The following is a 14924-nucleotide window of genomic DNA, read 5'->3' as shown; positions in this document are numbered from 1 at the left end:
GATTATCACACTAAGTGAAGTAAGCGAGACAAAGACAGATATCATACGAGATCACTTTTATGTGGAATCTAAAAAAAAATGATACAGATGAATTTATATACAAAACAGAAATAGACCCACAGACATAGAAAACAAACTTATGGTTACCAAAGGAAGTGAGAAGTGGGATAAATTAGGAGGTTGGGATCAACATGTACAGTTGATAACCAACAAGGACCTACTTTATAACACAAGGATCTATACTCAATATTTTGTAGTAACATATAAAGGAAAAGAATCTGAAAAAGAAAACATACACACACACACACACACACACACATGTATATAACTGAATCACTTTGCTGTACACCTGAAATTAATGGCACTGTAAATCAACTAGTCTTCACTTTCTTTAGAAAAATTTAAATAAAGTGAGAATAAATATTGCAAAATTCTATACTCTTAGAAGCTAAGAAGCATAACCAATGTGTCACTGGTTGATGACCATAAGCAATAGATGAGGCCACTCCACAAGAGTGAAGAGAAAAGGGACACCTCCTCCACCTCCTTTCATGACCTGTCAAGTAAGCACTGTGCTTTCTCTGTCTAGATCACGAGCTTTAGTGAATTAGTCATGGGGTTGTTTGGTTTTAATTCAGATAAGCTGATTGTTTGCTTTTGAAGAGGAGTGTACAGACCTGTTGCCAAGTAGAGAGGAAGCCCCCAAGGAGTACACAGAAGCCTGCCTCGAAAGCCCCTCCGGAAGCAGCACATAGACAGCTCTCCAGATTCCAGTGCCTGCATACACAGCAGTTTAATTAATCCATCATTAACATCAGAGTGCAGCACTCCACTCACCACACCTGGCTTGACAGCTGAATTGAAAGAACTGTTGACAGCTCTCGCTTGAGCTGCAGGGGCTGAAGATGGGCTTGCCTACAGAGCGAGAGCACTGCCGAGAGGTTACTTGTTGGATGAAGGTAATAGTTAACGAGAATATTTTGTGCCAGGGATTGGGGATTAGTGTGTCAACTGCCTTCCAATAAGCATTACAATAAAATGCACGTCTCTGGCAATTCAATACCTAACTCCACTAAACACTGTCAGCTCAGTTCAGTCACTCAGTCATGTCCGACTCTTTGTGACCCCATGGACTGCAGCATGCCAAATCTCCCTATCCATCACCAACTCCCGGAGTTTACTCAAACTCACGTCCATTAAGTCGGTGATGCCATCCAACCATCTCATCCTCTGCTGTCCCCTTCTCCTCCTGCTTTCAATCATTCCCAGCATCAGGGTCTTTTCAAATGAGTCGGTTCTTCACATCAGGTGGCCAAAGTATTGGAGTTTCAGCTTCAGCATCAGTCCTTCCAATGAATTTTCAGGACTGACTTCCTTTAGGATGGACTGGTTGGATCTCCTTGCTGTCCAAGGGACTTTCAAGAGTCTTCTCCAACAACACAGTTCAAATACTAAACACTGTAAAGTTGGGTAAATATTTGAAAAAAACTGTCTCGCGTGTTAAGAAATAAGAAACACTGCTCCCACAGAGCAGTATTTTTAACTTTAAATAGTGAAATAGAATTACGGCAGGCCTGGAGGTGGGGTGGGGGCTGATTGAATTATCTCATGAACATCAAGGCAATTCACTTCTAATCCCTGGCCATGCCCCATCTGCCCATCACTGAGCTACTGAAGTAGTTTTTAGTTTAATCCCAAAGCCTTGTCTTTTCCCTAACTCAGTGGTCAGCATCTCTATTTTAGGGACTTAATCAGGTATTTGTAGCCTCCAACAACTAAGGATGAGGGAAACACTTTGTGTGGAGGGATGATTCCTTCTATTGCTTTTAAATTCAAAGCACTTCTCTTTACTTGTTAATATAACACAGAAGGATGGGGTCAGTTTTGTCTGCAGGATGGACAGGCTTAAGTGTGATTGTTCTCTAAGTGTCCTGCTCTTGCCCAGCTTTGCCCAGTGACAAATAGACAGCCAATGTACTATATAAAACAGGGAACTGTATTCAATATTTTATAATAATCTATAAGGGAAAATAATCTTAATATATATACATATCTTTACATATATGTGTGTGTGTGTGTGTGTGTGTGTGTGTGTGTATGTGTGTATGGGACTTCCCTGGTGGCTCAGATGGAAAGAGTCTGTCTGCAACGCAAGAGACCCAGATTCGATCCCTGCATCAGGAAGATCCCCTGGAGAAGGAAATGGCAACCCATTCCAGTATTCTTGCCAAGAGAATTCCATGGACAAGAGGAGCCTGGCAGGCCACAGTCCATCAGGTTGCAAAGAGTCATACATGACTGAAGGACTAACACACACACAAATAAACACACACATGTATGTACAACTGAATCACTTTGCTGTTTACCTGAAACTAACACATTATAAATCAAATATACTCCAATGATTTTTATTTTAAAAAGTCCTTAATAGCTTTGCAGGACATATGGAATTAAGATTAAGCCTTTAATGCATTTAGATGCTACCCTGCATGCTTCCCCAATCAACCCAACCTATTCCTCAGACTCTATGTTTTCTCAAAACACACTAAGTTGTTTTCTGATCTCTGTATTTTTGTTCATGGTGTCCTGGCCCACCTTTCATGACTCAGGTCAAATGTGACCACCTGGTCACTCTAGCTTCCTCTGGGCTGCACAGAAGAATGCAAGTGACTTGGGACACTACTGAGAGTTTGTTAAAGGCAAGGGATCCTGCCATGTTTATCTTTTGCCAAGCACTGGTCAGTCAATATACAAAGTATATTGTATATTGTATAAATAATACATATGTATTTGTATAATAAATTGGTTAATGACAAAAATCAAGAATAGAACCAGGTGTTGATCTCTGATATGTTTTCCTTTCTCTCCATGCCCCACCCCACCCCTATTGCATTAGTCTACCAGCTGTGACTCAGGGAAAGAAATATAAAAGGCAAAAAGAAGAAAGCCAAATTTATCCTTTGAATTATATGTAGTATATATCCTTTTGTTAATAATAGCAGCTGCAAGTTTTAAGTCTTTATTAAGCATATTCATTATGCCTTTAATTGATGAATCACATCAATTAATGAGATAATATTACTCCCACTTTATAAGTAAGGAAAATGTGACTCAGAAAGGAAGTTGTTTTTTTTAAGGTCACAATGATAAAAAGTGATAAAAGTCCTATTTAATGGAGCTAACATTTTTGCAACAGATAGCATGTTTTAGAAACTATTCTCAGCTCTTCCCTGTAGTAAATCATTCAATCCTCCCAAGTACCTTTTGTATACATGCTCAATTGCTTCTTTCGCGGCCGATTCTTTTCGAGCCCAGAGACTGTAGCCCGCCTGGCTCCTCTGTCCATGGGACTCTCCAGCAAGAATACTGGAGTGGGATGCATTTCCTCCTCCAGGGGCTCTTCCAAATCCACGGGTCAAACCCCTGGCTCCTTCCTCCATTGCAGGCAGATTCTTTACCAGTGAGCCACCAGGGAAGACCGACTACCCTGTGAGGCAGGGAGTAATAGAAATTTCACCAGTAAGGGCTGAAGACAGAGAAGGTAAATACTGCTTGTGAGATGCTGATTGGTGGGACTTGGATTTAAACTCAGATAGTTCAGCCTCAGCTGTTATCTACTGTGCTATAGGGATTTGAGCATGGTCTGTTCAAGGGCTAACATTGTTAAGTTCTCTGTGAATTGTCTCAGACAGAGCACTTACACTACTGTGCTTTAAATTATGTGTGTACCACATCCTTTAACTCCTTAAGGATATGAAATGTGGCTTCTCTACCACTATGTATCATTCAGTGCCAAATACTAAGTTTTACAGAGTAGATTCTCAATAAACACTGGAGGCTTTGTACTTATGTACTTTGCCTAATTCAAGAGAAAGCTATAGAGAGACAGTTTTTCAGGAGTGTCTCATGGTTCTACACACATTGGAAAGGTACTGACTACCATTTATTCCAGGGAAAGCCTGATGGGCTGTAGTCCATGGGGTCACACAGAGTCTGACACGATTGAGCAACTGAAGAACTCTTCATGGCAATGTTCGTATAGCCAACACCCTTGAAAGATAAAGAGTATCTTCCTCTAAAGTGTGTTTCCTGCCCTAGAGGAGAGAGACAGTGTCTCCTCCAGAGCAAAGAACAGAGATGTGTACTGACCATCAGAAAACATCCAGTGCCCCCTCCTGTAACACAGTTCATTACAAACATCCATCAGGACACTATGTGGGACTTGGGGCTAAAGAAAACCGATATAAATAGGTCACACTGCTCAAGGTCATTAGATATAAAGTCCTTTATCTCTAACTAAGGATTCTTGGGTCTTCTTGCCAGCATCCTAAGAATTGTGTCAGGCTAACCTGTTTGCTCGGAGAAGGCAATGGCACCCCACTCCGGTACTCTTGCCTGGAAAATCTCATGGACAGAGGAGCCTGGTAGGCTGCAGTCCATGGGGTCGCTAGGAGTCAGACACGACTGAGAGACTTCATTTTCACTTTTCACTTTCATGCATTGGAGAAAGAAATGGCAACCCACTCCAGTGTTCTTGCCTGGAGAATCCCAGGGACGGGGTAGCCTGGTGGGCTGTCGTCTACAGGATCGCACAGAGTCAGACACGACTGAAGTGACTTAGCAGCAGCAACCTGTTTGCTAGCCAGAAGGATAAGATTTCAGACCCTTCAACTGTAACATCAAGTTCAGTTCAGTTCTGTTGCTCAGTCATGTCCAACTCTTTGCAACCCCATGGACTGCAGCAAGCCAGTCTTCCCTGTCTATTGCCCACTCCCCGAGCTTGCTCAAACTCATGTCCATTGAGTCAGTGATGCCATCCAGCAATCTCATCCTCTGTCATCCCCTTCTCTTCCTGCCTTCAATCTTTCCCAGCATCAGGGTCTTTCCAAAGAGTCAGTTCTTCGCATGAAGTAGCAAAAGTATTGGAGCACTCAGCTTACTTTATGGTCCAAATCTCACATCCATACGTGACTACAGGAAAAACCATAGCTTTGACTAGATGTAACTTTATTGGCAAAGTAATATCTCTGCTTTTTAATATGCTGTCTAGGTTGCTCATAGCTTTTCTTCCAAGGAACAAGTGTCTTTTAATTTCATGGCTCCAGTCACCATCTGCAATGATTTGGGAACCCAAGAAAATAATGTCTGTCTCTGTCCATTGTTTCCCCATCTATTTGCCATGAAGTGATGGGACCGGATGCCATGACCTTAGTTTACTGAATGCTGAGTTTTAAGCCAGCCTTTTCACTCTTTTCTTTCACTTTTATCAAGAGGCTCTTAAGTTTCCCTTGACTTTCTGCCATGAGGGTGGTGTTATCTACATAGCTCAGGATATTGATATTTCTCCCAGCAATCTTGATTTCAGCTTGCGCATCATCCAGTCCAGAATTTTGCATGATATACTCTGAATATAAATTAACTAAGCAGGGTGACAATATATATTGCCACCGTGATGTACACCTTTCCCAATTTGGAACCAGTCTATTTTTCCATGTCTGGTTTAACTGTTGCTTCTTGATCTGCATACAATTTTCTCAGGAGGCAGGAAGGTGGTCTGGTATTTCCATCTCTTTAAGAATTTTCCAGTTTGTTGTGATGCACACAGTCAAAGACTTTAGCATAGTCAATGAAGCAGAAGTAGATGTTTTTCCAGAACTCTCTTGCTTTTTCGATGATCCAGTGGATATTGGGAATTTGATCTCTGGTTCCTTTGCTTTTTCTAAATCCAGCTTGTATATCTAGAAGTTCTCACTTCTCATATTGCTGAAGCCTAGCTTGGAGAATTTTGAGCATTACTTTGTTAGCGTGTAAGATGAGTGCAATTGTGTGATAGTTTGAACATTATTTGACATTGCCTTTCTCTGAGACTGGCATGAAATCACTGTTTCCAGTCCTGTGGCCACTGCTGATTTTCCAAATTTGCTGGCATATCGAGTGTAGCACTTTAACAGCATCATCTTTTAGGATTTGAAACAGCTCAGCTGGAATTCCATCACCTCCACTAGCTTTGTTTGTAGTGATGTTTCCTAAGACCCACTTGACTTCCCTCTCCAGAAGGTCTGGCTCTAGGTGAGTGATAACACCATCATGTTTATCTGAGTAATTAAGATCTTGTCTGTATAGTTCTGTGTATTCTTGCCACCTCTTCTTAATATCTTCTGCATCTGTTAAGTCCATACTGTTTCTGTCCTTTATTGTGCCCATCCTTGCCTGAAATGTTCCCTTGGTATCTCTAATTTTCTTGAAGAAATCTCTAGTCTTTCTCATTTTATTGCTTTCCTCTGTTTCTTTGCATTGATCACTTAGGAAGGCTTTCTTATCTCTCCTCCCTATTCTTTGGAACTCTGGATTCAGATGGATATATCTTTCCTTTTCTTCTTTGCTTTTCAGTTCTCTTTTCTCAGCTATTTGTAAGGCCTCCTTAGACAACCGTTTTGCCTTTTTGCATTTCTTTTTCTGGGGATGGCTTTGATCACAGCCTTTTGCACAGGGCTACAAACCTCTGTCCATAGCTCTTCAGGCACTGCCTATCAGATCTAATCCCTTGAATCCATTTGTCACTTCCACTGTTTAATCGTAAGGGATTTGATTTAGGTCATACCTGACTGTCTAGTTTCTTCAATTTAAGTCTGAATTTTGTAATAAGGAGTTCATGATTGAGCCATAGTCAGCTCCCGGTCTTGTTTTTGCTGACTGAATAGAGCTTCTCCATCTTTGGCTGCAAAGAATATAATCAATCTGATTTTGGTATTGACTATCTGTTGATGTCCATGTGTACAGTCATCGCTTGTGTTGTTGAAAGAGAGTGTTTGCTATGACCAGTGCATTCTCTTGGCAGAACACTGTTAGCCTTTGCCCTGCTTCATTTTGTACTCCAAGGCCAAACTTGCCTGTTACTCCAGGTATCTCTTGACTTCCTACCTTTGTAGGAAAAGGATATCTTTTGTGTATATTAGTTCCAGAAAGTCTTGTAGGTCTTCATAGAACTATTCAACTTCAGCTTCTTTGGCATTAGTGGTTTGGGCATAGACTGGGATTACTGTGATATTGAATGGTTTGCCTTGGAAACAAACAGAGATCATTCTATCATTTTTGAGATTGCACCCAAGTACTGCATTTCAGACTCTTTTGTTGACTATGAGGGCTACTTCATTTCTTCTAAGGGATTCTTGACCACAGTAGTAGATGTAATGGTCATCTGAATTAAATTTGCCCATTCTGTTATCAAACAAATATGCATAAAAAGTTTCCATTGGTTTCTATTGACCTTAAAAAGTTGTTTCTAAAGTGGAAATCAGAAATGTAAAAAATTTTAAATTATGAATTCAAGTGTATTATTCTCTTAGTGAATAAATTTCCTGTCCAAAAAAAATCTGTATAATATTTCTTTTAAAAGAACTTTGGGAACTTTTAAGCTATCAATTTATAAAAAATTCAATGAAAGTTGGATCAATTAGTAGCTTTAGCTGGTTAAAGTAATGTTTTTAATCATATCATTATTTATTTTGAAGGCTCTGATTCAGTTGATAGATATCTGTCTAAATTCTCTGTTCTGTTCAAATGTAGATTTAAAACTCTGGTTTTCTTCTTTCTGGCCTGCAGAAACTGTGACATAATATCAAAATATTTGTGTTAGTAACAAATCAATGTTGAGACCGTGTCTTCTCTTTTTTTTCTTCCTTCCTTCTTGCCTTCTTAATTTCATTTTTCTTTCATTCATTCAACAAGTAGAGTTGAGTGCCAAGCACTTGCAAGGCACTAACACTCAAAATTAATAAGACTCCCTTTTGTAGAAAAGTCAAGATGCATGTCTTCAGCCAAGCCTCTCAAATTCTATGAACCTTAAATTCCTTATCTATAAAAGTATTTAGTTACATTTTATAATCTTCCCACCTTTAAAATTATATAACTTTTCTGTAAATTTTGAAAGATTGTCTTAGAAGTATAGAGTCCAAGCCATCATTGTAGACCATGGAGCACAACTCTAGAACCCAAAATATTACTTGTTCATATATACACAGGTTTTTGGAACAAGAATCCCTTAGGCATTACCTCAAGGATCTGAGGACTATGAACATACTGTGAGGTAATGCAAAGGGGATACATTGCCCTCTCCTTTTCAAGATTTTTAGAAGATATAGATATTTTACTTCATGTCTAATCGAGAAGGGGTGACTTTACTAATTAGTGAATTGAATTTGGAAGTAACTGATTCTGTCCCTTCTAGGTTTATCCCTTTCTGGGAACCTGTTCTCAAGTTGCTCTCATATCTGCTTCTCTACCTTGGTTGATCTACAGTGGCAGGATTTAATCCTAGGGCACTTGCAGTAAAAGAGAGACCTTTGATTTTGAAAGGGTATGTGCAAAAGGAGAAGTATTAGGAAACCTAATTGGATGCAGATTTAAGCCATATTCTCTTGACAACTTGAATAATAAAACTGATATACTGATCTTCATTTATAAGATTCTTATGTATTATTTTTAGATTGTTCGACAACTCCCACAAAGGTAAAGAGTGGGAAAAGCCCAACAGAAACATGCTTTTGTGAAATGTACACTGTGGAAAATATGAGTTTAGAAACAATCATTACCAAATCTCCAAGTGCCTCAAAGAACATCTCTACTGCAACTTTACCAGAAAGTTATCCTTTGCACTTTATCTTAACACTTGCCTTTCTATAATTATTGTTTAATAATTGTTTGTAATTAAAAGTAGATTTTATATATATTAAAAGCACTGATTATTCGACTCAATTTGAGCCTCAATCAAGTGCATGGAAGATAAATGCTGCTGCTGCTGCTAAGTCGCTTCAGTCGTGTCTGACTCTGTGCGACCCCAAAGACGGCAGCCCACCAGGCTCCCCTGTCCCTGGGATTCTCCAGGCAAGAACACTGGAGTGGGTTGCCATTTCCTTCTCCAATGCATGAAAGTGAAAAGTGAAAGTGAAGTCATTCAGTCGTGTCCAACTCTTAGCGACCCCATGGACTTCAGCCCACCAGGCTCCTGCATCCATGGGATTTTCCAGGCAAGAGTACTGGAGTGGGGTGCCATTGCCTTCTCTGTGGAAAATAAATACTGGATGAAAAAAAGGTGACTTTTGAATGAAAAATTCAGTCAATGGATGATGAGTCCCTTATGGAATTGTACATTTCCACAAAATAAGAACCCATCTGTCCAAGAATATCTTGTATTCTACACATGACTCAGTACAGAATAGTTTATACACAAAGAGAAGTGTTCAATAAATGTTTGTAGAATATGGATTGAAGTAGGTGAAATACTGCATAAACTCATTCTCTCCTTACTGTCTTCCTTGTGTGTGTGTTAGTCACTCAGTCATGTCTGACTCTTTGTGACCCCATGGACTGTAGCCCACCAGGTTCTTCTGTCCATGGATTTCTCCAGGCAAGAATACTGGAGTGGATTGCCATTTCCTTCAGAGGACCTTCCAGAACCAGGGACTGAAGCTTAATCTCCCATTTGCAGGCAGATTATTTACCATCTGAGCCACTAGGGAAGCCTTGTTTTCTCTAATGGGTCATTTTTAAATGGCACTTACTGTAAGTTTTGGACTACCTGCCTTCAAGTCTATATATTCCACATGTTTCTCTTTAAAATATATATTAAAGGAACAATATATGTGTACACATGACATGCATAATGGATGACAGTCGACAATTTTATAATTTTGTAATGAACACAACACAGATAAGACTAGATTATGTTGCTATTCAATAGCACTACTCAGTCTGCTGCTGCTAAGTCACTTCGGTCGTGTCCGACTCTGTGTGACCCCATAGACGGCAGCCCACCAGGCTCCTCCATCCATGGGATTCTCCAGGCAAGAGTACTGGAGTGGGGTGCCAGTGCCTTCTCCGCACTACTCAATAGTGCTTCACTATTTCACTATAAGGTGAAAAGAATCTCATATTATTTAAATGGGCTATGTGAAATGTCTATTTGACAGATGGAGAAACTGAGGTTCAGAGAGATTAAATGCATGCTCACTTATATTCCACTGGTTGATTCTTAAGTCTCATTCATTTCATGCTGCTGCTGCTGCCGCTAAGTCACTTCAGTCATGTCCGACTGTGTGTGACCCCATAGACGGCAGCCCACCAGGCTCCCCCGTTCCTGGGATTCTCCAGGCAAGAAGACTGGAGTGGGTTGCCATTTCCTTCTCCAATGTATGAAAGTGAAAAGTGAAAGTGAAGTCGCTCAGTCGTATCCGACTCTTCGCAACCCCATGGACTAAGCCTACCAGGCTCCTCCGTCCAAGGGATTTTCCAAGCAAGAGTACTGGAGTGGGTTGCCATTGCCTTCTCTGGTCATTTCATGCTAGATTTTAATTATTCAGCATTAATTATTCAACACAGTGACTACCTAGAAATAGATTTGTAATTAAGAAACTTCTATAACTGCAAATAATTATCTATCATCTGCTTGCCACATCCTAAATTTTGCATTTGCTGAACTTTCATGCTAGAGCAAGAGAGGAAGGGTCACTGACAGTGAGGTCTCTGCGCAGTGCAATTTAAAAACCAAAACAAAACAGGAAGACTCCTGCTGACAAGAAGTCAATAAAAATAAAATGGGACTGATTCAGAAAAATAAAAGATTTATTTACAACAATACTTTAAAAAATAATTAACCACCCTTGAAGATGTCATTTGATCTTTAGAACTAAAGTTCTCAACAGTTTGTGAAAACTATTTTTAGAATGCAATTAGCATGTCATCAGGATGTTTAGATTATAACCCCATGAGTTCATTGTAAACTATACAGAGGACAGACAAGAGAAATTTGGATCTTGCTTTTTTCAACAAAATCATGGATCATCTATTTGATTAAAAGTTTTAAACAACAACAACAAAATCTTTAGAAAATAAATAGAATACATCCCAAATCAATTAAAACAATGCCTCATCTAGTTTACTGTATATATGGTTTCTGTCAGTACACCAACATTTCATTCACTGGGTATTTAAAATAAATTAATTGGGCTCCCTGCTGGCTCAGAAGATAAGGAATCTGCCTGCGATGCAGAAGACAAAAGTTCGATCCCTGGGTCAAGAAGATCCCCTAGAGAAGGGAATGGTTACTCACTTCAGTATTCTTCCCTGGAGAATTTCCTGGACTGAGAAGCCTGACAGGGTATAGTGTATGTGGTCACAAAGAGAATAATGAAGTGAGTACCAGTATTGAGAAAGTAACTGTTTAGGAAAATCACCAAGAAAATTACATTTGAGTTAGATCTTAATGACCAGGTATGAGTTGACCAGGCAGGAAACAGGGATGGAGAAATCACAGGCAGAAATCACAGACCCTTTATATAGGGCCCTCCCTTTATATAGGGTCTTCCCTACCACTCCTTCCCTCAACCTAAGGAGTGGTAAATCCGTGTTGTTATATACACTGTACTTAGAGTGAGGGAGAATGGAAGTAGGTAAAGATAGAAAGAGACATCTATATGAAGAGCCTCATATATATCTGCTACTCTATCCAGCTGAAAATCAATGGATATTTTTGGAGTAAAGAAACAGTAAGTCCATACTGTGTTCTAGGAAAATCACTCTAATGGCAGTGTGGATGGAGACTGTAGCAGAGACAAAATCCCAAAATCTCAAACACCAGTTAGAAAGTTATTAGTTTCTGTCTGATGAGAAAGGATGGGACCCAAACTAACATGGTGACCTAGAACTGGAGATAGTCTTGGAGATGTGTTTCAAAGGAGACTAGAGTTGGAGTGTGATAGGCTATGGATGTGAGGCTTAGAGAAGGATCTAGAGAATGCCAACCTTTTGAGTTTAGATGGCTACATGGTACCATTGAGCTTCCCCAGTGGCTTAGTGGTAAAGAATCCACCTGCAAGTCAGGAGCCTCAGGAGACATGGATTCTATCCATGGGTTGGGAAGATCCCCTGGAGGAGAGCATGACAACCCACTTCAGTATCTTTGCCTGGAGAATCCCATGGACAGAGGAGCCTCGTGGGCCACAGTCCATGGGTCTCAAAGAGTCAGACACGACTGAAGCAACTTAGCACACAACACGTGGTACCATTATCAACATTAGGAAATATGGAGAGCTAAAGAAGTGTGCTCAACTGGCAGTGAATTCCATCTGAGGCACATTAAACTTAAGATGCCCCTGGAATATGCAGAAGGACTTATGAAGAAGGAAGACAGGAATACGGGACTCAGGGAATATGGGAGAACTGATCTAGGGCTACGTATTTTCAGGACATCCTGTGATTGGAATTGATGCCTGTCTAAGATCAGTTAGAGCAAGTATCCAAAAGGATGCGTATGTAACCAAGGGGCATCTCAGTTTTTAAGGTATCTGTGGAAGAAACATCAGTGAGAAAAACAGAAAGAATCTCAAAGGAAGCAGAATCCAAGGTAGAAGTTTAAACAGATAATGGTCAAGAGTGTCCAATGTTGTAAGACAGTGAAGAGGATAAAGACTGAAGAGCATCCAAGTAATCCACATCCCCCCATCCCCCGAAAAATGCAACTGATGAAAATTTGGGAATAGGAGGGGAAAAAGTTGCTTACAATTAAAATATCCTACAGATAATTAAACAGAAGAGATAATTAGCACATATTTTTACTCTATTAAAATATTCAAAACTGCCAAAAGAAGTATCTTCTCTTAATTTATTCTTAAGCAGAGCAAGTTTGTGAGTCACAGAAGATTTCACTCTAAATGAAACCTTCTGTCATCATTTATGCATATGGACCCCAAAGTGGCCTTGAAAATATAGACAAGACACAGAGAATCTCCAGATATACAGAAAGAAGTTCTTCCAACATCTTTCATTTCTTTTATATTCATTGACTTTTCAGCATGGTTTCTGATGAGCCAAGTAAATAAGAACCATATTTTTACAATGTTGACCATATTTTGTGTTGACCCTCTGAACTCTTTCCTCCTAGTCTTAACATAATTTTGCATCATTTCCCAATAGAAGGGATACTGTTTATTCTAAAATCAATTTTAAAAACTTTTTTCCCAAATCAATAAAAATATATAATTTCCTCCCTACAGCACAAAATATATTAATAATAATGAAAGCTTTACTTTTATAAGATATCATAAATTGCAAAAGCTTTTCATGAACTAGCTCACCTAATATCCTCAATAACTTAAGAAAGCAAATAAGGTAGATATATTTATCTTGCAGGTAGTAAATATGACTTTAATGTTTAAGTTACCTGTCAAAAAAATCACATGGACTCTTGCTCTATTACACTGCTTCGGAGTTAGCCTTAGCCAGAAAAATGAAGCTCCTCATCAGATGATCACTTTTGAATTTTTAGTGTAAAATATTCTTAATTTAATATTCTCAAAGAGAAAAATATATTGGTTGATTTTCCCTTTAATAGCCAATATATTAAGCTATGCTTAATAAGATGTTAGGCATATGAAAAATATAATACTTCTTACATGAACTTATTTTATTATGAGAAACCACACGGCTTAGAGAGTTTGGACTCTACAGTCACACTGACCAGCTTCAAATTCTAGCTGTGCTACTTATTAACTGTATAACTTTAGTCATGTCATTTAACCCCTCTGTGCCTCAGTTTCCTCATTTGTAAAACAAATATGACGATAATAGTAACAGTACCTACTTCATAGGTTTGATGTGTGAGTTACTATATCTAAAGTACTATGTGCTTGCGCTCAGTCACTGTCATGTCTGAGGCTGTGACCCCAAGGACTGTAGGCTGCCATGCTCCTCCATCCATGAGGTTCTCCAGGCAAGCATATGGAAGTGGATTGCCATTTCCCTCCCCAGAGGCTCTTCCTGACCTAGGAATCAAACTCATGTCTCAATTGCATGCAGATTCTTTACCACTGAGCCACCAGTGAAACCCCAAACATTAGCTATACTGTTATTTTTCTAAAATGTAGTCACACCTTTCCTAATGAAACAGAAGGAATTAACAAACGGAACATTTTTTTTGACCTAATGACAATTTTTAGCTATAACAGGATTGTAAATATCTATTGAGCAAACCTAAGAAAATGAAAAAATCAGGATAAGTTTCCACCATCTTAATCACCATATTTGAAAGGATTTGAATGTACATGGCTGTGTATGACTTGAAGATATAAACCTAAATCCCAAATTTTTGTCTGTTCTTATAAATTAAATAAATTTTTAAAGGCAAATATATAATTTTACATGAGCAAAAGACATGACTAAACATGGTAAAGAATTTTTAAAAAGAATAGAAGAGCTACTGAAATAAAGTTGAACCTCAGCTAAAGCTTTGGGGACCAGGGCAACCCAAGCAGGCCTTGGAATCTTGGAATCTTGCCTTTCCACTAAGTGTTGTTCTTAATAATATTCTGCTCTGAACAATGCCAGTCACCATGTCCCTTACTTCAATATTACAAATCTTTGGGAAATCTCTGATCCAGTTTTCATTAGATGCCCACCCTGGGAAACTGACCTACATAAGAGAGGCAAGGTGATGCAGAGATTTTCAGAATGCTGGAAACCATCCTATAAGCATAATGGACAAATCTAAATAAAGAGAGGCAGAATGGAAAGGTCTAAACAGACAACTCTCCCCAAAATTCACTATAATTAACCATAAATTTGACACTATCAGCTTACTTCCAGAGAATGTAGATTAGTAGCATAACATTATTTCATTAAAGAATGTTTTTTTATGAAGCCTCTTTGAATTATTGCCAATTTGTTTTGCAGAAAACCCGTTCTATGAGCACCTCTCTCCCAACCCAACATTCACTGACGTTATCTCTTTTCTCATACACTTGCTAATGTTAACTGTTATAATTTGGGGAAAAGGACAATTTCAGCTTGACAGGTTAAAAAATGATAGCCATTATTTTAACTTTAATTCTGTGACTCAGATACAGCACTGTTCTTCAGTAAATTCTTCTACC

Source organism: Bos indicus x Bos taurus, chromosome 14 (assembly GCF_003369695.1).
Source record: "Bos indicus x Bos taurus breed Angus x Brahman F1 hybrid chromosome 14, Bos_hybrid_MaternalHap_v2.0, whole genome shotgun sequence".
In the NCBI taxonomy this organism is placed as follows: domain Eukaryota; kingdom Metazoa; phylum Chordata; class Mammalia; order Artiodactyla; family Bovidae; genus Bos; species Bos indicus x Bos taurus.
Note: the sequence above shows the minus strand (reverse complement) of the source record.